Genomic DNA, 20531 nt, shown 5'->3' with positions numbered 1-20531 from the left:
TAAATAACATCTGTTATTTCGAATTAACTCTGTAGTGTAGACATACCCATAGAGACTAACAATATATATATATATATATATATATATATATATATATATATATATATATATATATATATAGTATCATGAGTGTTCATAGGCAAAACCCACTTCAAAAGCTCATGATAATTATATATATTTTTGTTAGTCTCTAAGGCCATATCTACACTAAGGATGTTAATTAGAAGTTAATTGACTAGTCGACTAGTTGATGGAATTTCAATCGGCTACTCAACTAGTCTATAGGCACTTCCGCAGTGGGGCTCTTGTACAGAATTCTGCGTGCAGCCCTGGGCTAGTGGGAAGTCCTGCTGACTCCGAGATGTACACGGGTGCCAGCTTTGAAATGCACAAGATTCCCAGTGAGGGCTCTTGTGGATTTCAAAGTGGCAACGCAGCTGGAACCCAGGGTCCGCGGGGAACTCAGACTCTCCCGCTGACCCCTGGCTCCATGCTGTGCTGCTGCTTTGAAATGCCATGCAGAGCCGGCGTCAGCTGTGGACTCCCCAGCTGATCCCAGGCTCTGTGCAGTGCTGTGTGCATGGAGCCTGGGGTCAGTTGGGGACTCCCCAGATGATCCTGGGCTCCAGTGCAGCATTTCCACGGAACCCGGGATCAGCTGGGGACTCCCCAGTTGATCCTGGGTTCCACATAAAAGCCGCTGTGGAGCCCGGGATCATCTAGGGAGTCCCCAGCTGACCCAAGGCTCCAGGCAGCACCGCAAAGCTGAGCCCGGGCTCATCTGTGTAGTGCTGCTGTTTTCAAGTACCTCCTCTTTCGCCTCCCCTCTCCCCGCCTTTGCTGCCTCTATCTGATATAGTCTATGCTAGAAAATTATTTCAAAATTACTAAATCCAACCTTATAACTCTTGGTGTAACAAATTTGAACTAGCACATCCTCACTACAGGAAAGCCTCAAAATTAGTCTGAATTACTCTGAAATAGCACGTCCAAATGGAACAGAGCCTGCCTTGGACTTAGAGCCTCTGGAAGCATTCTGGGGAGGGCACCAAGAGGGCAGATGCTTCCTGTGCTGCTTGGTCCGGCAAGCTGCGACAAATGCTTACAGAGGCTCCTCTCTACGGCCACATCTCACAAGCCCCTCCTCCACTGCCTCCCCCCTCGCAGGCAGAAAAGGAATGCAGTGGGCACATGCCGTCTTGTGCTCTGGTTGCCTGCGTGGATGCCACAGCACTGCCACCATGGGGCCGGAGCTGCTGCAAAGCAGTGCCAGGCTCATTAAGACTCTCGTGCTACGCCTCATAGCACAATACTTCCAAACTGCCTGCATGTTGCTCCAGCAGAATGAAGGCAAGAATAAGGAGGAGAAACCGCAGTGCGGCCTGCAGGCCCTGCTCACCCAGTCTTGGTGCTCCTGCTGCTGGACATGCCCCTAAATCCCTCAGATCCAGTGGAACATTGCTTCTGGTGGCGGGAGATGAGCTCAGACTGGTGGGACCACACTTTCATGCAGGGATGGGATGATTAGCAGCAGCAGCACAACTTCCATATGTGGAAGGCCATCTTCCTGGAGCTCTGTATGTGGCTCGTCCCTGCCCTCAGGTGACAGGACACTTGCATGAGACCCGCCATCCCCAGGCAGAAGCATCTGGCCATCGCCCTGTGGAAGCTGAACAGCTACTGCTCAGTCAAGAACCAGATTGGTGTGGGGAAATCCACAGTTGGGGCTATGCCCAGGCAGGTAGCCACGGTCATGCTGCTATTGAGGGTTGTCACTCTGGGGAACATGGACATCATTGTCAATGGCTCTGCCACCATAGGGTTCCCCAGCTGCCGAGGGGCCATAGACAGCATGCACATCCCCCTCCTGGCCCCCTCCAGCCCCAGAGTGTATCAACTGAAAGGGGTACTTCTCCATGGTGCTGCAGGCCCTCATGGATCGCAAGGGATGCTTCACTGACATCCGCGTGGGATGGTCGGGAAAGGTGCCTGACGCCTGCATTTTCTGAAACTCCTGCCTCTTCCAAGAGTTGAATGTCAGCACCTTTTTCCCTGACCGCACCTTCAGAGTCAGGGAGGTGGACATGCCCATCTGCCTCCTGGACGACATAGCCTGTCCCTTGCTCCTCTGACTCGTGAAGCCCTATACAGGCAACCAGGACCCCAGCAAGGAAGAGTTCAACACCAGGCTGGGTAGCTGCCAATGTGCGTCTGGGCATTCACCGGAGAGGTTCAGGAGTCTCCTCACCTGTCTGGACCATAGCAAGCGCAACAACCCCTTTTTGGTAGTGGCCTGTTGTGTGCTCCACAACCTGTGTGAAAGCAAGGGGGAGACTTTTCTGCCAGGGTGGGGGGCTGAGACTGAATGTCTGGCCAGGGAGTTTGAGCAGCCAGACACCAGTGCCATCAGGAGAGCACAGCAAGGGCTGTACTCACCAGAGAGGCCTTGAAGACGAATTTCATGCAAGGCCAGTTCTGAGACTCTCCCCTGTGCCTCTCCACAAGGAGCCCCTGCATTCCCTGTGTGTGCCTATCTCCCCCCACCTCTGCCTTCCCCTGCCCTCCATTCCCCCATCACCCCTCCCCTGCAGATCAAAAAATAAATACCTTGTTCGTGAAAAAAACAGGACTCTATACTCAGGGGACATACAACATGGGTAAACAACTGAAATGGGAGGGGGCTCAGGGACAGGGCTGGTACTGATGCCTGCCTCTCTAGGAGGCCTGGAGGCACTGGCTGCCCTAGAGGGTTCACCCTCCATGTTCTGGGACCCCGGTGGCCCCTGGGTACCCTTGAAGGAGAAGCCATGCTGGGGGGTGGGGAGGTGGCTGGCAGCCCGCACCATGAATGATGCCATGCGCTCCATCACCGAGGTGACAGTGAAGAACTTGGCATTGTGTTGGTGCACCAGCTCTTCCCAGGCAGCAGTCACCACAGAAGACACTGTGTACGAAGCCGAGCCCTAATCTCTAAGCCGACTCCGATAGTCTCGGTTCAGACGATCGTGATCTGTTTCGAGGAAGGCCATCTGTTGCCTAGACAGTGGGCACTTTCCAGCATGTGCACAGACATCCCAGGGGAGTATCGCTACACCACTGGCCCGGAGACAAGCAGGCATGGGAAGGTGCTGGCCAGGAGAAGGAGGTGCCATGGGAAAGAGCCTGCGGGTGGGAGGAGGGGATGGGGCAGCTTGGCTTCCTTCTGTGTCCCACACATGCGAGGTCCAGCACTAGTGGTGTCCTGCAGAGAAAGAACTTCTATTCCTGCCTGCTGAAGGAAGGGGGTGTTGGGGGAGGTGTGTGTGAACAGCAGACATTGCTTGCCAGAGACAGTGCTACTGGGCTCTCCTCCTCCTCCTCCCCCAGCAAGTTCCCATGCACAAGATCAGTCTCCTCCGTGTCACTGCGCTTGACTGGGAGCAGATGCTGACTGAGCGTGGGCATGACCTGTGCTGTGTGTGGCACTACTGTGTGGTTCCATGGCCCCAGACTCTTTAGAGGTAGCTTGTCATGGGAAGTTGTCCCACCACGGAGGTTGGAATAAGACAGGCCTTTCCAGGAACCTTGCAAGAAGGACTGAGGGGTTGCTGTGTGAGAGGGTCATGGGGCTGAGTGCTCTGGACTGGTGCGCCATGTGGACAGTGGAGACCGTGGCAGCAGCAGAAGTGAGGGGTCGTTGGGGTCTCTCATGTCTCGTGGCTCTTCCTCGCCCAGGCCTTGCGAAGCTGGCCACATGGGACAAGCCCTTCTCCTGATCCCAGGACTTTTACAGCTCCCCAGGAGGGGAGAGCAGTGGAGACTCCTGGTATAGCCAGAGCAGTCAGAACTGCAGCTGTAAGGCCTCTGGAGGTCAATTATTTCAAACTAGCCAATTAGCCCATCATAAGATGGGATTTTCAGGTCTCTCCTCCACGTCGGACTTCTCTCCTGAGCCTCCGGTCTCTCTCTCTCTCCTCCTCCTCCTCCTACTGCCTCCCCCTCTCTCGCTCAGCTCTCCTCCGCCTTCTGCCTCTCTCCGTCTCTCTCTTTCTCTTCTTTCCCTCCTGCCTCTCACTCTCCCTTTCTCTTCTCCTCCTCCTCCTGCCTCTCACTCTCCCTTTCTCTTCTCCTCCTCCTCCTGCCTCTCACTCTTTCTCCACTCTCCTCTGTCTCCATTGGGGATGAATGTTCATCCAGGCCCTGCCCCCTGGGCATGTATGTCACTTCCCCGCCACCCTTCACCTCCCGCCATGGTGCTCGGCTGACTTCTGCGCCGCTCAGGAGGGGGAGAAGAGAAAGAGAGAGACGGAGAGAGAGGCAGAAGGCGGAGGAGAGCTGGGGGTGAGAGGCAGGAGGAGGAGGAGGAGAGAGAGAGAGAAAAAGAGAGCGACGGAGCGAGAGACCAGAGGCTCAGGAGAGAAGCCTGATGTGGAGGAGAGACCTGAAAATCCCATCTTATGACGGGCTAATTGGCTAGTTTAAAAATAAAATCCTTGTTTAGACCAGGGCTTTGGTGCCACAAGACTACTCTTTGTTTTTAAACTTACAGATTAACACAGCTGCCCCTCTGAGACTTTTCAAAAGTGAATCAGAAACTGTATCTGCATTTAAACCTGGAATGAGCTTGTTTAGAAGAACTGAGATAAAACTACATTGTTTCAAAGAAATCATTCCAAAATGTTATAAAGCAAGACTTGACGTGCCTTATGCATTGAGTCATTGTGAATCAGCAATTCAAAGAACTGGAAAATGAAAGAGCAGTCTCCGCTGCTGCTCATAGAACATGGATATGCTGAATATACTTCAAAATGATGCAGAAGCATGAATTTGTGGACACTATAAGGGACAATACTGGCTTAGATGTAGATCATTTGTGTTAGTGTTAACAGGATGAAAGACATTCACTTAGATATGATACAAGCTAACCAGTAAATGGCCCAGGATAGTAAATCTAAATAGTGCCTTGCTGTGAATGTCTGGTATGTGGGTTATTTTTAAATCAGTGATGTGAGCTCATGTTAACTGGAAGCAGTAGTAATCAGCGTGCAAGCCTATGGGACAGATTTCTGAGGTTGTTTTTAAGGGGTTAATGGCAAAGGAGGCTTTAAGCCAACTTTATACTGCTCTGATCCTGGGTGCTGCTGCAGCTGGAATTACTAGGACTTCCTAGTCCCTGGCAATACCTGGAGTATGTCCCTTAGGCTAGGAGAGAACAGAGCATAGGAACCAGTTATGGCAGTCCTATGCAATTGGAGGGTTCCTCAACAGAAGAGTACTGGAGTGTGGCACTGTGGATTGGGAACACAGAAAACAAACTGGGCTGATTTTTTTTTTTAGGATAATGTAATTTATTAAAAAACAGAATTTACACTGAAGAAATTTTCCAGTTATAGCAATACATTGAGGCTATGTCTACACTGGCATGATTTTCTGGAAATGCTTTTAACAGAAAAGTTTTCCGTTAAAAGCATTTTCAGAAAAGCGCGTCTAGATTGGCAGGACACTTTTCCGCAAAAGCACTTTTTGCGGAAAAGCGTCCGTGGCCAAGCTAGACGCGCTTTTCCGCAAAAAAGCCCCGATCGCCATTTTCGCGATCGGGGCTTTTTTGCGGAAAACAAATCTCTGCTGTCTACACTGGCCCTTTTGCACAAAAGTTTTTCGGAAAAAGACTTTTGCCCGAACGGGAGCAGCTTAGTATTTCCGCAAAAGCACTGACAATCTTACATGAGATCATCAGTGCTTTTGCGGAAATTCAAGCGGTCAGTGTAGACAGCTGGCAAGTTTTTCTGCAAAAGCAGATGATTTTGAGGAAAAACTTGCCAGTCTAGACACAGCCTGAATGTATAAAGCTAGCCTCATTATTATCAATGTTACTGTACTAGGGGATTCCCTGCCTTCAGTAAACTACTACTAAAGGTAATATTTATTTCATCCTTGCACAAACCAGATGGAATTGTTACAACAGAAGTAGAAAGTGGGATTGGCTCACCCAAGTCATGGCTCTGTCTAGTTTAAAAGCATTTGCTGTGACATTAAAGCAACACCATTAACACAATCATGCAGAATATCTGACTTGCCCATCTTCTTCATTACTTTTTATTCTGATATTGTCTGTTCTCTTGACCTTCTAACAATGCATCTTTTTATGGTCCTTTGCTCACCTTCAGCTACTAAAATGAGAACATGGCTATTTTTAGCATATAAACTATGCAAGAACTACCAAAACTCTTCTTCAACTGTTTTGGTGCATCCTAACAATATTCATTTTTGGTTGAAATGAACACGGAAATATTCTAACAATATGTGCAAGGAGGGTTGTTATATATTAAGATTTACATTTATAAATAAATGTCAACCATGCTTAGAAGTTACCCACCCTGGTAAAGGATGAGACAAATTACTATAAATACCTCACCCATGCTTGCATTTCTATCTTTAAAATGTTCTAACCTTTTGGTACCAGTGGAGACTTTGTATTACTGACAGTTTTAAAAAATCATTTGTAATAAATTCATAAGGACTTACAATTTCATACCCATAACAGTGACAGAGCTTTGAGTAACTTTACTGAACTGTATTTCATGCATACTGTTCTGGAGTGCCTCAATTATTACACTCTTTAGAGTAGCTATAAGTAAAACAGCAAACTGCAAAAGATTAAACCCAGCAAGTCAGATTAATCTGTGCACAACATATTTAACAGTTGTCAGAACACATGAATACTCTGGCGGAGTCACAGAAACATACTTTATCTTTCCAATTAAAGGAACAGCTTGTTTGTGCATTTTATAGGAAGCTATCTATAATGTTTTTCATTAACTTATCGTGCTAGTCAAATTTTCTTAGGCAAGCAATATCTTCATTGTGATAATAGTAAGTCAAATGGTTTCCTGGCAGGTTATTTCACTGGTTAAGATGTAGTAATAGCCTTATTCCATACCAATTTAGCAGACTTTAAACAAGAGTCATAATGGGATATATTGAGTAAACAAGTATTTCTAAAAATTTCCAGTTCAGCTAGGGCCAAATCCTTACCCAGCCTTCCTCCCATTGAAATCAACAGAAGTCTGGTCTGTATAGAAGGCCCAATCATGGAGGGCCCAAAGGTTTTTGGTCCCCTAGGAAAATTATGACTTTGGCAACCCCCTTTCAATCTTATAAATGAAGGTATCAAATATTGTACTTGTAAAACTGTGCATCATTGCCATGTCACAAGCTGTGTTATTTTTTTCACACTGTGTATGGAAATACAGCTAAAACATGCCACAGCACAGATTCAAGAGTGTCACCTGAGTTTGCTACCTAGGACATGGTAAGGCAGTTCAGTTGTTCTCAGTAGCCCAGGGCACGTCTAGTCTACATGGCTCTGTCGACAGAGCCATGTAGATTTGTTTACTCGGCAAAGGAAAATGCTTCATTTAAATTAAAATGGCTGTCTCACTGTGCCGATTAGCTGTTTGGTGGCACAGTGCTGTAGTCTGGACACTCCATGGTCAACATTAAAGGCATTTGTCGACCTCCCCAGTAAACCTCATCCCACAAGGCACAACGGGGAGGTCGACAAATGCCTTTGATGTTGACTGCGGAGCATCCAGATTACAGCGCTGTGCCGCCAAACAGCTGATCGGCACAGCGCGGCAGCCATTTTAATTTAAATGAAGCAGCTATTATTTAAATCGCCACTTCATTTCCCTTTGCCTACAACCCTAATCTACATGGCTCCATTGACCATTGTTGGTCAGCCATACAGCCTATTGCTCACCGCTTCATGAAGGTTGGTCAGCAGCCCACAACAGCTGTTTTGCCATGTTCCTGAAGATGCTGTGTCCTGTACTCCAATTCCCTAGGGCCCTAAGGAATTGGAGTACAGGAGGGGATGCCGGGGATTGAGGGGCAGGGGTTTGGGTTGTGAGTTATGAGCTAGGGCAGGAGAGGACTGTGATCTGGGGCAGGAGATTAGGGTGCCAGATCTAGGTGGCGGTATGGGTGCAGGATGGGGTCAGAGTATATGGGTATGTGGAGTAGGAGGTAGGAGTGGGGGGCAGAAGTTTGGGGGAGGGAGAGGCTGGGGTGCCAGAGGCCGGCTTTGGCCAGGAGACTTACCAGCCAGCAGCCCAGCACTTTCCTGAAGGAGCCTCCCTGCCTGCCCTGTCCCCGCACAGGCTGCAGCCATGTGCTCAGTGAATAACCACAAGCTGTGGAGGGGAGAGGGTTGTGGTTCTTCTTGACTGCCTATTATTGAAACAGGCAGCTCCCATTGGCCAGTTTCTGGCCAAAAACTGACCAGTGAGATTGTGCTGGGAGTGGGAGCAGCTCCTAAAGCTTCCCCCCTTCACTCTGGGCTCACAAATTTTAAAGTGAAACTGCCCAGCATTTCTATGTGGCATGCAGGTGGGCAAGGCAAGCAGGGAGTCTGCCTGAGGCTCCTTGCAACATCTGCGGGCCAGATGCAGTGGCTTGGTGGGACATACCTATACTTATCTCATAGAACTAGATGGGACCTTGAGAGGTCATCGCGTCCAGTCCCCTGCCCTCTAGTCTCGGTAATTCAAATGGTGGGACATATCATTGCCAAGTATGTTAGAGAACGGTTACATGAGCCCACAAAGGAATGACTCTGCCTGACTACAGAGGTGAATACACTGTGAAAGAAGCATTAGATTCACTCTGATAATTGCTACATAAGTCAATGTGCTTTTGTTGGTTTCCAGATTTCAGAAATCCCTCGAGATTGCCACTGAAATATAATCAAATTGCCTCTCAAGCAGACAAGCACCATTGGAAGTCAGCAGGCAGTCATCTTATCTCTCAGAGTAAGTCTTGAAGGGAAAGTCACAATTCTAAAAAAATACTGCTGTAAATGATATATTAAATATGGTGGTATAACATTTTAATTGCCACATGGGGAGAGGAGGCTGCTACTTTCTTCAAGCAGCAGAGCTCCCCTTCCTCTTCCCCTCCCACTCACAATCATGTATAAAATGGGCTCCCATAGTACTACGCTTTTCTTGCAAGCAAATGTTATGCTTCTTGTTGATGCAGAGTCAGGGTACGTCTACACTGCAACAGTATTTTAAAATAACTAGTGCTATTCTGAAATAACATAGTCCGCATAGGAAATCATGTCTTACTAATCTATTAGGGTATGTCTACACTACCACCCTAGTTCGAACTAGGGTGATAATGTAGGCAACCGGAGTTGCAAATGAAGCCCGGGATTTTAATTTCCTGGGCTTCATTTCCATATTGCCGGGCGCCACCTAATCCGAACTACCTAGTCCATGCCGCGTGTAGCCGCGGGGCACGGAGTCCGCACTAGCGGACATTTAAAAATGGCGGCACCCGGGCTTCATTTGCAACTCCGGTTGCCTACATTACCACCCTAGTTCGAACTAGGGTGGTAGTGTAGAAATACCATTAGAGTTTTTTGAAGGGGTCAACAAACATGGGGACAAGGGGGATCCAGTAGATATAGTATACTTAGATTTCCAGAAATCCTTTGACAAGGTCCTTCACCTAAGGCTCCTATGTAAATTAAGTTGTCATGGGATAAAAGGGAAGATCCTTTCATGGATTGAGAACTGGTTAAAAGACAGGAAACAAGGGGTAGGAATAAATGGTTAATTTTCAGAATGGAGAGGGGTAACTAGTGGTGTTCCCCAAGGGTCAGTCCTAGGACCAATCCTATTCAACTTAGTCATAAATGATCTAGAGAAAGGGGTAAGCAGTGAGGTGGCAAAGTTTGTGGACAATACTAAACTGTTCAAGATAGTCAAGACCAAAGCAGACTGTGAAGAACTTCAAAAAGATCTCACCAAACTGAGTGATTGGGCAACAAAAACGCAAAAGAAATTTAATGTGGACAAGTGTAAAGTAATGCACATTGGAAAAAATAACCCCAACTATACATACAATATGATGGGGGCTAATTTAGCTACAATTAACCAGGAAAGAGATCTTGGAGTTATCGTGAATAGTTCTCTGAAAACGTCCACCTAGTGTGCAGCAGCAGTCAAAAAAGCAAATAGGATACTAGGAATTATTTAAAAAGGGATAGAAAATAAGACGAAGAATATCTTACTGCCCCTATATAAAACTATAGTACGCCCACATCATGAATACTGCGTACAGATGTGGTCTCCCATCTCAAAAAAGATATTTTGGCGTTAGAAAAGGTTCAGAGAAGAGCAACTAAAATGAGTAAGGGTTTGAAATAGGTCCCATATGAGGAGATGCTAAATAGACTGGGACTTTTTAGTTTAGAAAAAAGGAGACTGAGGGGGGATATAATAGAGGTCTATAAAATCATGAATGGCGTGGAGAGGGTGAATAAAGAAAAGTTATTTACTTGTTCCCGTAATATAAGAACTAGAGGACACCAAATAAAATTAATGGGTAGCAGGTTTAAAACTTATAAAAGAAAGTTCTTCTTTACACAGTGCACAGTCAACCTGTGGAACTCCTTGCCAGAGGAGGCTGGGAAGGCTAGGACTATAACAGAGTTTAAAAAAGAACTAGATAAAGCCATGGAGGTTAGGTCCATAAAAGGCTATTAGCCAGAGGGTAAGGAGAAGGCCTCTGTTTGTCAAAGGCTGGAGAAGGATTGCAGGAGACAAATTGCTCGATCATTGTCTTCGGTCCACCTCCTCTGGGGCACCAGGCACTGGCCACTGTTGACAGACAGGATACTGGGCTAGATGGACGTTTGGTCTGACCCAGTACGGCCATTCTTATGTTCTTATGTTATGTTCTTATCTTTTTCCACCAATAATGAAACTTTTTGGGCGACCATACTTGTTTCTCTATTTCCAGTTAAACTAATTGAAAACCTAGTATAACTGCTTTAAAATACTTGAGATTCCCTGCAATAATGCAAACAGCACTTCTGCACAGGTGAGGAAGGGTGTTGACAAGGCAGCATCAGTCACAATGCTTCCAGTGCCAACTCATCCATGGAGCAGTGCCACAATTAGGTATTGGAATGCTAAGCACCTCCACCCTAGCCTAAGGAAAAGGAGCACAACTAAGAAAATTGGATAGAGAATTTGGGAAGAGAAGCTGAAATTATTATAGGGGCGACCTTAAATCTCTGACTACCACAAGCTGGGAAAGGGAGACAGGAGGGATCCTTCCATAATTGCTGTGTTCTGTACACTGCCCCTGAAACTCTGGTAGGGGGCATTGTCAGAGACAGGCTATTGGGCAAGCTGGTCAATGGTCTGACCCAGTATCACAGCTCTTGTATTCTTATGCTGAATAACCCCAAAGTTCCAGAAACCTGTTATATAAACTCATATATGCTAATAAGTCCGTCCAGATCTCTAAGCTTAACCTAAATGACCTCCCTAGAATGGACCATTATCTGTTGCTCTTAGACTGCAATTATGATCATAATATATCCAAATATGCGTTCTAAAAGATCTGAAGACAAATGATTCTCTCTCTTCTATATTGCTGCTCCAGTCTTTGAGACTTAAGACTGCTCAATAGATGCATAATTAAAAAAATCCCAATCAGAACAGTGAAGGCCACACTCCTGATTGAAGCCCGTGAGTGCCTCTGTAATTCAAATAACAGTAATCAATTTTCTTGTTTATTGCTGAAACTAAAAGGAGATAAAACTAAAAGTACAAATTTTGGTGAATGTTACCAATCAATCATGGTACCTCTTGAATTTTGCTGTTCATCTGAGGCAGCCAAACCAAGGGAATAAAACATTTTGTTGAAGTGGTAGCACAAAATTAAAGATAAAAGCAAAGTTTGTTTTTGGGAGCACAAAGTCTCTTGTCATTGCTGACATTTTTTTCAATGCTGAAACAATAGCTATTGCCAGGGCTCACCAGCCGTGCGATTTCGTGCCGTTCTGCATTTTGCGCATGCACAGATCGCTCTGCAACAGCTCTTCCAGAAGTATCATGTCTGGGGACATTATTTGTCGAGTCCTGGCTATTGCTACTAAGGCAGTAATGCGACATTTTGAATATTAAATGGAGCAAGAACATGATGTGAAAGATTCTTTCATTAGCAAAGTTTGATTCTCTGGAGCCAGGTCTACACTATACCTGAAAGGTTGGCTTAAGGTACACAACTCCAGCTACATAAATAACGACTTTGGCGCCATCTCCACAGTGGGAGGTCAAGGGAAGAAACGTTCCCATCGACTTCCCTTACTCCTTGTGAGAGTGAGCAGTACCAGCATTGACGAGAGCACCCTCAGTGTTCAATTTAACGGGTCTTTACTAGACCTGCTAAATTGAACCCCAGACGATCAATCACCAGAGCGTCTATCCTCCAGTAAGTGGAGAAGTGGCCTGAGATTTAGTTCTAACCATTTTAATTTGGTAAGATGCATAATGCATAGAATCATGGGCCACAGGTTTAAGAACCCAGAGGAGGCAATTGCCTCCCTTGGGTCATAGTGCTCTACCCTTCTCTCAGCCTATCCTTTTTCTTACCATTTCTGAAGGTTCCTATAGTAGGCTGTTGCAGCTTGCAGACTAGTGACTTTCTCCTCCCAAGTGGATGTTAACTTAAAAGTAAAAAGCCTTTCAGCTTGCTTTAAAAACGGTAAGTAATCCTGTGGCACCTTAGGCTACGTCTACACTACAAGCCTCTTTCTATAGAATATTTCAAAAAAGCCGCTTTCGAAGACAGCATGTAGACTGCAACCACTTCTATCGAAAAAGCCAGGCAGTCTGGATGCTCTCTTTAGAAAAAGCTCTGTTTGCATTCAAGAACGCCTTTTTTCAAAATAGCATTTTTGAAAAAAGGCGTTCTTCCTCGTAAAATGAGGTTTACCGCAGTTGAAAAAATCACCACATTCTTTTGATTTAATTTTGAAAGAACATGGCGACAGTCTAGACTCAGGGGAAGTTTTTTCGAAAAAAAGCCACTTTTTTCCAAAAAACCTTCACCTATGTCCACACTGCAATCATGTTCTTTCGAAAGAAAATCGAAAGAACAGGGTTTTTTTTCTGACATTGGTAAACCTCTTTACCAAAAAGAAGACTTTTTCCAAAAGAGCTCTTTTGGAAACAGGCATGTGTGGACGGGGAAGAGGAAGTTCTTTCGCATGAAGAGGAAAGAGGAAAAAGCACAGATGACCTGGTGGCCATTTCACCTATAGTAATCACAGCTTACATGTGAGATAGCTTCCATTCAGTGTGGACGCTATCTTTCGAAAAAACAGATCGCTTTTTCGATGTGATTTGGCAGTGTAGTCGTTCTCTTTCTGAAGAAGTTTTTTCTGAAGATCTCTTCTAGAAAAGCTTTTTCCAAAAGAAGCCTGCAGTCTAGACATAGCCTGAGAGTTTTCAGTTTGCTAGATCTATTAGCATAACATTAAACCTCTGAAAGAGCCATCAAGTGGTTACAAAATGATTTAACAAAAACAGTTGTGCATTACTATATCTAGAGGACCCTAGTTTAAAATTTGCTGTAAATATTTCATTAGTTTGTTGCTGAATCATGTCTCTAAAAATCCATGATGCATAATATGGGTATTCAGCTTTAGTCTTAAATGCTTGGATCGTCACACAGTTTTTTAAATAAATTAGTCAAAAGAGCACCATTATCTAAAATACTCATTTTAATTTTAAATTACTATAGTACAAAAACTTGCTTCCAAAGTCTTCCTGTCCTTTCTGTCATCCCTGCTTTCCTTTCATACATACCAACTCCCTGTGTGAGAGAGCCCTTAAAGAAACAACATTCCTTTTTTTCAAGATAGCTGGACAAATGAGTTTCCCTTTTACTTCTGACTAATTGATGAGCTAGTACTAAGAGAACCCTCCACCAAAATCAGAATCTTACTAAGATATAGAATCCTTTGATATGCCTAAAATATTTGGAAACATATCTTAAGATAAACATATACAGGCAGTCCCCGGGTTACGTACAAGATAGGGACTGTAGGTTTGTTCTTAAGTTGAATTTGTATGTAAGTCGGAACTGGTACATATTGTAGGGGAAACTCTAGCCAAACATTTCTCCAGAGCTCAGTTTTATTCTCCCACACCTCACTTCCCTCAGTCCTTTATTCTCAAGCTGAGGTGTCTGCTGAGAAAAGCCGCTCCGTGTCTCCCTGGTCTGCTGGGGGGGCACTAGCTTCGTGTCTCCCTGGTGTGCTGGGGGGGCGGGGCGCTAGCTTCGCGTCTCCCTGGTGTGCTGGGGGGAAGCAGCTAGTGCGGGGTTGCCTCACCCCGTTTGTAAGTAGGGATCCGATGTAAGTCGGATCCATGTAACCCGGGGACTGCCTGTAGTGAAAATTTCATAAACATGTCTTATGAAAATCACATAAAATGAATTAGTGTTCCCTTTTTCTGCAAGCAGTGAACTTTATTATGAGTACACTAAACTGCTCTGATTATTTTAAAATAATGTCTTTGTTTCACTGAGTTTAAGTAATCTGGAATGATTAATTTATGAAGGTTTAATAGCATATTTAAAATAAGAAGAGCTGCATCATGTATTCTATAAAGTTTAATGTTGTATTCAACAGGACAACTGACTTGCCCTTACTACAAAGTTTATGCAAATAAATCTCTGACAAACTGTAGGGTATAGCAAAAAACCTATAACTGACATTTTTATTCTCAAATGTAGTGCTTTTAATTAAGTACCTTTTGTATGTCCAGACTTCACAATCTGGCATACAGTGAAAATTTGAGAAGAGTTTTTTTTCCCCAAATGTCATTTGCTACATTTGGGTTTAGGGATTTGGCTGGGATGGGTGAGTAGAGAGAAGAAGACAGTGGGGAAAGGGTATGACACAAGTTGAAACTCTCTCAACTGGGACTCTCTGTTCCAGCAACATCCATGCTCTGGCAGGACCATGTATGTTCCTGGAGAAGAGTCCCAGTGGAGGGCTAGCGCCAGGGCAGCAGGAGTCCCATGCGCTGCAGCAGGGCTTCCCAGCAGGGTTGCGGGAGCCCCACGCACACCTGTGGCAGCTCCATGCATGGCAGAGGGGCTTCCTGGCAAGGCTGTGGCAGCCCCAAGTGCAGCAGCAAAAGCCCGACGCAGAGGCTACAGGGCTGCCTGGAGTGGCAGCAGGAGCCAGGCTCTGTAGCGGGAACCCAGCGTGCAGAGGTAGCAGGGCTGCTCAGTACAGCACTGACAGCCTGGTGTGCAAAGGCTGTGAGGCTACTGGGCGCTGCAGCAGGAGTCCAGTGAGCATATAGGCAGCGAGGCTGCCTGGTGCAGCAGTGGGAGCCTGGCGAGCAAAGACAGTGGGGCAACGCAGCAGCCTGTACATAGAATTATAAAAATATAAACAAATAAGATTGACAACCAATTTGAAAGAGACCATAATTATCAATGTAAAAACTAAGTGTTTAATTGTATTTATGTAAATCAAATGTTCTAATAAACACACCATACTAAAGTGATACAACACAAAGTAGATTCATATCTAAAGGAAAGGCAAACCAGAAGCGAACTTTTAATAGTGACAGTAACAAGATTGGATGCTTTTTTAAAACTTATGCTGTAGTTCAAACAAATTATCTCAGGAAAGTCCCTTGCTCTGTGTTATACAGGTCAGACTAGACAGTCTTTTCTTGTCTTATAAATTATTAATCTTTAAAATCAACTTCACACTATTTTATTGACTCATGTTTATATATTTTAAAGACTCATAAGAACATAAGAGTGGCCATACTGGGTCAGACCAAAGGTCCATCCAGCCTAGTACCCTGTCTGCTGACAGTGGCCAATGCCAGGTGTCCCAGAGGGAATGAATCAAACCGATAATGATCAAGCAATCTCTCTCCTACCATCCATCTCCACCCTCTGACAAACAGAGGCTAGGCACACCATTCCTTATCCATACTGGCTAACAGCCATTAATGGACTTAACCTCCATCAATTTAGTTCTCTTTTAAACCCTGTTATAGTCCTAGACTTCACAACCTCCTCAGGCAAGGAGTTCCACAGATTGACTACGCGCTGTGTGAAGAAGAACTTCCTTTCATTTGTTTTAAACCTGCCACCCATTACTTTCATTTGGTGGGCCCTAGTTCTTATATTATGGGAACAAGTAAATAACTTTTCCTTATTCACTTTCTCCACACCACTCATGATTTTATAGACCTCTATCATACTCCCTTTAGTCTCCTCTTTTCCAAGGTGAAAAGTCCCAGTCTCTTTAATCTCTTCTTATATGGGACCCGTTCCAAACCCCTATTTGTTTTAGCTGCCCTTCTCTGAATCTTTTCTAATGCCAGTATATCTTTTTTGAGATGAGGAGACCACATCTGTACGCAGTATTCAAGATGTGGACGTACCATGGATTTATATAAGGGCAATAAGATATTCTCCGTCTTATTCTCTATCCCTTTTTTAATGATTCCTAACATCCTGTTTGCTTTTTTGACTGCCGCTACACACTGTGTGGACGTCTTCAGAGAACTATCCACGATGACTCCAATATCTGTTTCCTGAATAGCTGTAGCTAAATTAGCCCCCATCATATTATATGTATAAGTTGGGGTTATTTTTTCCAATATGCATTACTTTACATTTATCCACATTAAATTTCATTTGCCAATTTGTTGCCCAATCACTTAGTTTGGTGAGATCTTTTTGAGGTTCTTCACAGTCCGCTTTGTTCTTAACTACGTTGAGCAGTTTAGTATCATCTGCAAACTAAACTAAATATTGGCGTTACATTAGCTATCTTTCAGTCGCTGGGTACAGAAGCTGATTTAAAGGATAGGTTACAAACCACAGTTAACAGTTCTGCAATTTCACATTTGAGTTCTTTCAGAACTCTTGGGTGAATGCCATCTGGTCCCAGTGACTTGTTACTGTTAAGTTTATCAATTAATTCCAAAACCTCCTCTAATGGCACTTCAATCTGTGACAAGTCCTCAGATTTGTCACCTACAAAAGAAGGGTCAAGTTTAGGAATCTCCTTTACATCCTCAGCCATGAAGACTGAAGCAAAGAATTCATTTAGTTTCTCCACAATGACTTTATCGTCTTTAAGTGCTCCTTTTGTATCTTGATCTTCCAGGGGACCCACTTGTTGTTTAGCAGGCTTCCTGCTTCTGATGTACTTAAAAAACATTTTATTATTACCTTTTGAGTTTTTGGCTAGCTGTTCTTCAAACTCCTTTTTGGCTTTTCTTATTACATTTTTACACTTAATTTGGCAGTGTTTATGCTCCTTTCTATTTACCTCAGTAGGATCTGACTTCCATTTTTTTAAAAGATGTCTTTTTATCTCTCACTGCTTCTTTTACATGGTTGTTAAGCCACGGTGGCTCTTTTTTAGTTCTTCTACTATGTTTTTTAATTTGGGGTATACATTTAAATTGGGCCTCTGTTATGGTGTCTTTGAAAAGTGTCCATGCATCTTGCAGGGATTTTACTTTAGTCACTGTACCTTTTAATTTCTGTTTAACTAACCTCATTTTTGCATAGTTCCCCTTTTTGTAATTAAATGCCACAGTGTTGGGCTGCTGAGGTGTTCTTCCCACCACAGGAATGTTAAATGTTATTATTATTATGGTCACTATTTCCAAGCGGTCCTGCTGTAGTTACCTCTTGGACCAGATCCTGTGCGCCATTCAGGACTAAATCAAGAACTGAATCTCTCCTTGTGGGTTCCTGTACCAGCTGCTCCAAGAAACAGTCGTTTACGGTATCAAAAAAATTTGTCTCTGCATCTCATCCTGAGGTGACATGTACCCAGTCAATATGGGGACAGTTGAAATCCCCCACTATTATTGAGTTCTTTTTTTGGATAGCCTCTCTAATCTCCCTTAGCATTTCATAGTCAGTATTACTGTCCTGGTCAAGTGGTCGATAATAGATCCCTACTGTTATATTCTTATTAGAGCAGGGAATTACTATCCATAACGATTCTATGGAACATGTTGATTCATTTAAGATTTTTACTTCATTTGATTCTACATTTTCTTTCACATATAGTGCCACTCACCCACCCACACAACCTGTTCTGTCCTTCTGATACATTTTGTACCCCAGAATGATTGTGTCCCATTGATTGTTCTCACTCCACCAGATTTCTGTGATTATATCAGTATCCTCCTTTAACACAAGGCACTCTAGTTCACTCATCTTATTTTTTAGACTTCTAGCATTTGTGTACAAGCACTTTAAAAACTTGTCACTGTTTATTTGTATGCCCTTTTCTGATGTGTCAGATTCTTTTTTGTGTGTGTTTTTTGTCTGATCTGGCCCATACTTTATCCTCTTCCATCCTCTCCTTCAGACTAAAATCTAGAGAATCTCTATCAATAGACTCTCCTCTAAGAGATGTCTCTGTCCGATCCACATGCTCCTCTGCACCAATTGGCTTTCCCCCCATCTCTTAGTTTAAAAACTGCTCTGTAACCTTTTTAATGTTAAGTGCCAGCAGTCTGGATCCACTTTGGTTTAGGTGGAGTCCATCTTTCCTGTATAGGCTCCCCCTATCCCAAAAGTTTCCCCAGTTCTTTATAAAGCTAAACCCCTCCTCCCTACACCATTGTCTCATCCACGCATTGAGACTCCGAAGCTCTGCCTGCCTACCTGGCCCTGCACGTGGAACTGGAAGCATTTCTGAGAATGCCACCATAGAGGTCCTGGATTTCAGTCTCTTTCCTAGCAGCCTAAATTTGTCCTCCAGGACACCTCTGCTACCCTTCCCTATGTCATTGGTACCTACATGTACCATGACCAATGGCTTCTCCCCAGCACTACACATAAGTCTATATAGATGCCTTGAGAAATCCGCAACCTTTGCACCAGGCAGGCAAGTCACCATACAGTTCTCCCAGTCATCGCAAACCCAGCTATCTACATTTCTAATGATCGAATCTCCCATTACTAACAGTTGCCTTTTCCTACTGACTTGAATTCCCTCCCCAGGAGAGGTAACCTCAGTGTGAGAGGATACCCCAACATCTGGAAGGAGGATCCCAACTGTGGGAAGGTTTCCTGCTGCTCCCGTTGACTGCTCTCCTTCTCTGAGCCTTTCATCCTCCTTAACAGCGCAGGGCTATCTGACCGGAGGTGGGACAATGCTACAGTGCCCCGGAAAGCCTCATCTACGTACCTCTCTGCCTCCCTCAGCTCCTCCAATTCTGCTATCCTTGCTTCCAAAGCCTGCACTCCGTCTCTAAGGGCCAGGAATTCCTTGCACCAAATGCACACATACACCACCTGTCCATAGGGCAGGTAACCATACATGCTACACCGAGTGCAATAAACAGGATAGCCCCACTCTTCTGCTGGGCTTCTGCCTGCATTCTCTCCTACAGCTACCTACCTAGGTTATTGATAGGGTTTCTAGTTAAATCAGGAAGTTTTGATTGAAACCTTTAAACTAAACTATAAAAATGGCAAGTGTACCTTGGCCCCTTCCCACTTCCCTTCCAAACTCCTTCTCAAAACTCCATTTCCTGTCCCTGTTCATACAGCTCCCTGGTTTCTGACTCACTGCTTTATAAAGCCCTAACCTTCCTGATAGCCCTGCCCCCTAACTAAGGCTCAGCCAATTAACAGTTGCTTCTAGATTTCAAACCTTTAGAAGCTCACAGCTTCCAAATGCCGGCCTCAGCACAGGCTCCTTCAAACAAACAAACAAACAAACTCAGCACACAGCAAGTAACCCTCAAACACACACTACAGACACACTATAGCTTCTCCAATTATCATCTCTAATATCATTAGCTCACAGACATTTACCTCCCCTCCTTCCCCCCATCCATCCCCCTTCTGTTCTGAAATTTGATTTGTCCTTTTCATATGTGTTCATTTTTTTTTATTTGTATCCTTTGGTATATACGGTTGTGACAATTTTCTTCCACTATTTGATCTGAGGAAGTGGGTCTGGCCCACGAAAGCTCATCACCTATTAAACCATCTTGTTAGTCTTTAAAGTGCTACACAGTCTTGTTTTTTATATTTATGAGAGTATTCAAAATGCCAAAAATATAAAATGAAACAAATATTCTTGGGAATCCAATACCCCATAGCTCTAAATTAATTAATTTTTGTTTCCCTACAATTTTATTGGGCAATGATCAATCACTGGATTTATGAAGCTACTATAAGAACCACTGTTGTGAGTAAAATGCAGGACAATGTAGCACTTTAAAGACTAACAAGATGGTTTATTAGATGATGAGCTTTCGTGGGCCAGACCCACTTCCTCAGATCAAATAGTGGAAGAAAGTAGTCACAACCATATATACCAAAGGATACAATTAAAAAAAATGAACAAATATGAAAAGGACAAATCACATTGCAGTACAGGAGGGGGATGCGGGGGGGGGGGGGGGAGGAAGGAAGGTAAGTGTCTGTGAATTGATATTAGAGGTAGGGAGAGTGGGATGTTTGTGAGTTAATGGTATTAGAGGTGATAATTGGGGAAACTGTCTTGGTAATGGGTGACATAGTTCAAATGTTTGTTAAGTCCTTGTTGGAAAGTGTCGAATTTTAACATGAATGACAGTTCAGAGGATTCCCTTTCAAGTGCAGATGTAAAAGGTCTTTGTAGCAGAATGCAGGTGGTTAAGTCATTGAGAGAGTGTCCTTTC

At 44.3% G+C, this 20531-nt stretch overlaps 1 long non-coding RNA gene across 1 annotated transcript in view; it reads left to right on the top strand.

The window, feature by feature from the left end:
- The window catches only part of LOC102458596 (uncharacterized), a 110860-nt gene extending 101911 nt beyond the window's left edge, over nt 1-8949 (top strand). The window contains exon 4 of the long non-coding RNA XR_012906565.2: nt 8691-8949. This is a non-coding gene — a long non-coding RNA (uncharacterized LOC102458596). The remainder of the gene's footprint in view (nt 1-8690) is intronic.
- Nucleotides 8950-20531: the final 11582 nt, after the last annotated feature.

This window comes from Pelodiscus sinensis, chromosome 11 (genome assembly GCF_052426305.1).
Source record: "Pelodiscus sinensis isolate ZL-2025 chromosome 11, ASM5242630v1, whole genome shotgun sequence".
In the NCBI taxonomy this organism is placed as follows: Eukaryota; Metazoa; Chordata; order Testudines; family Trionychidae; genus Pelodiscus; species Pelodiscus sinensis.
The sequence above is the reverse complement of the archived record's forward strand: the minus strand, read 5'-3'. Positions and strand labels throughout refer to the sequence as shown.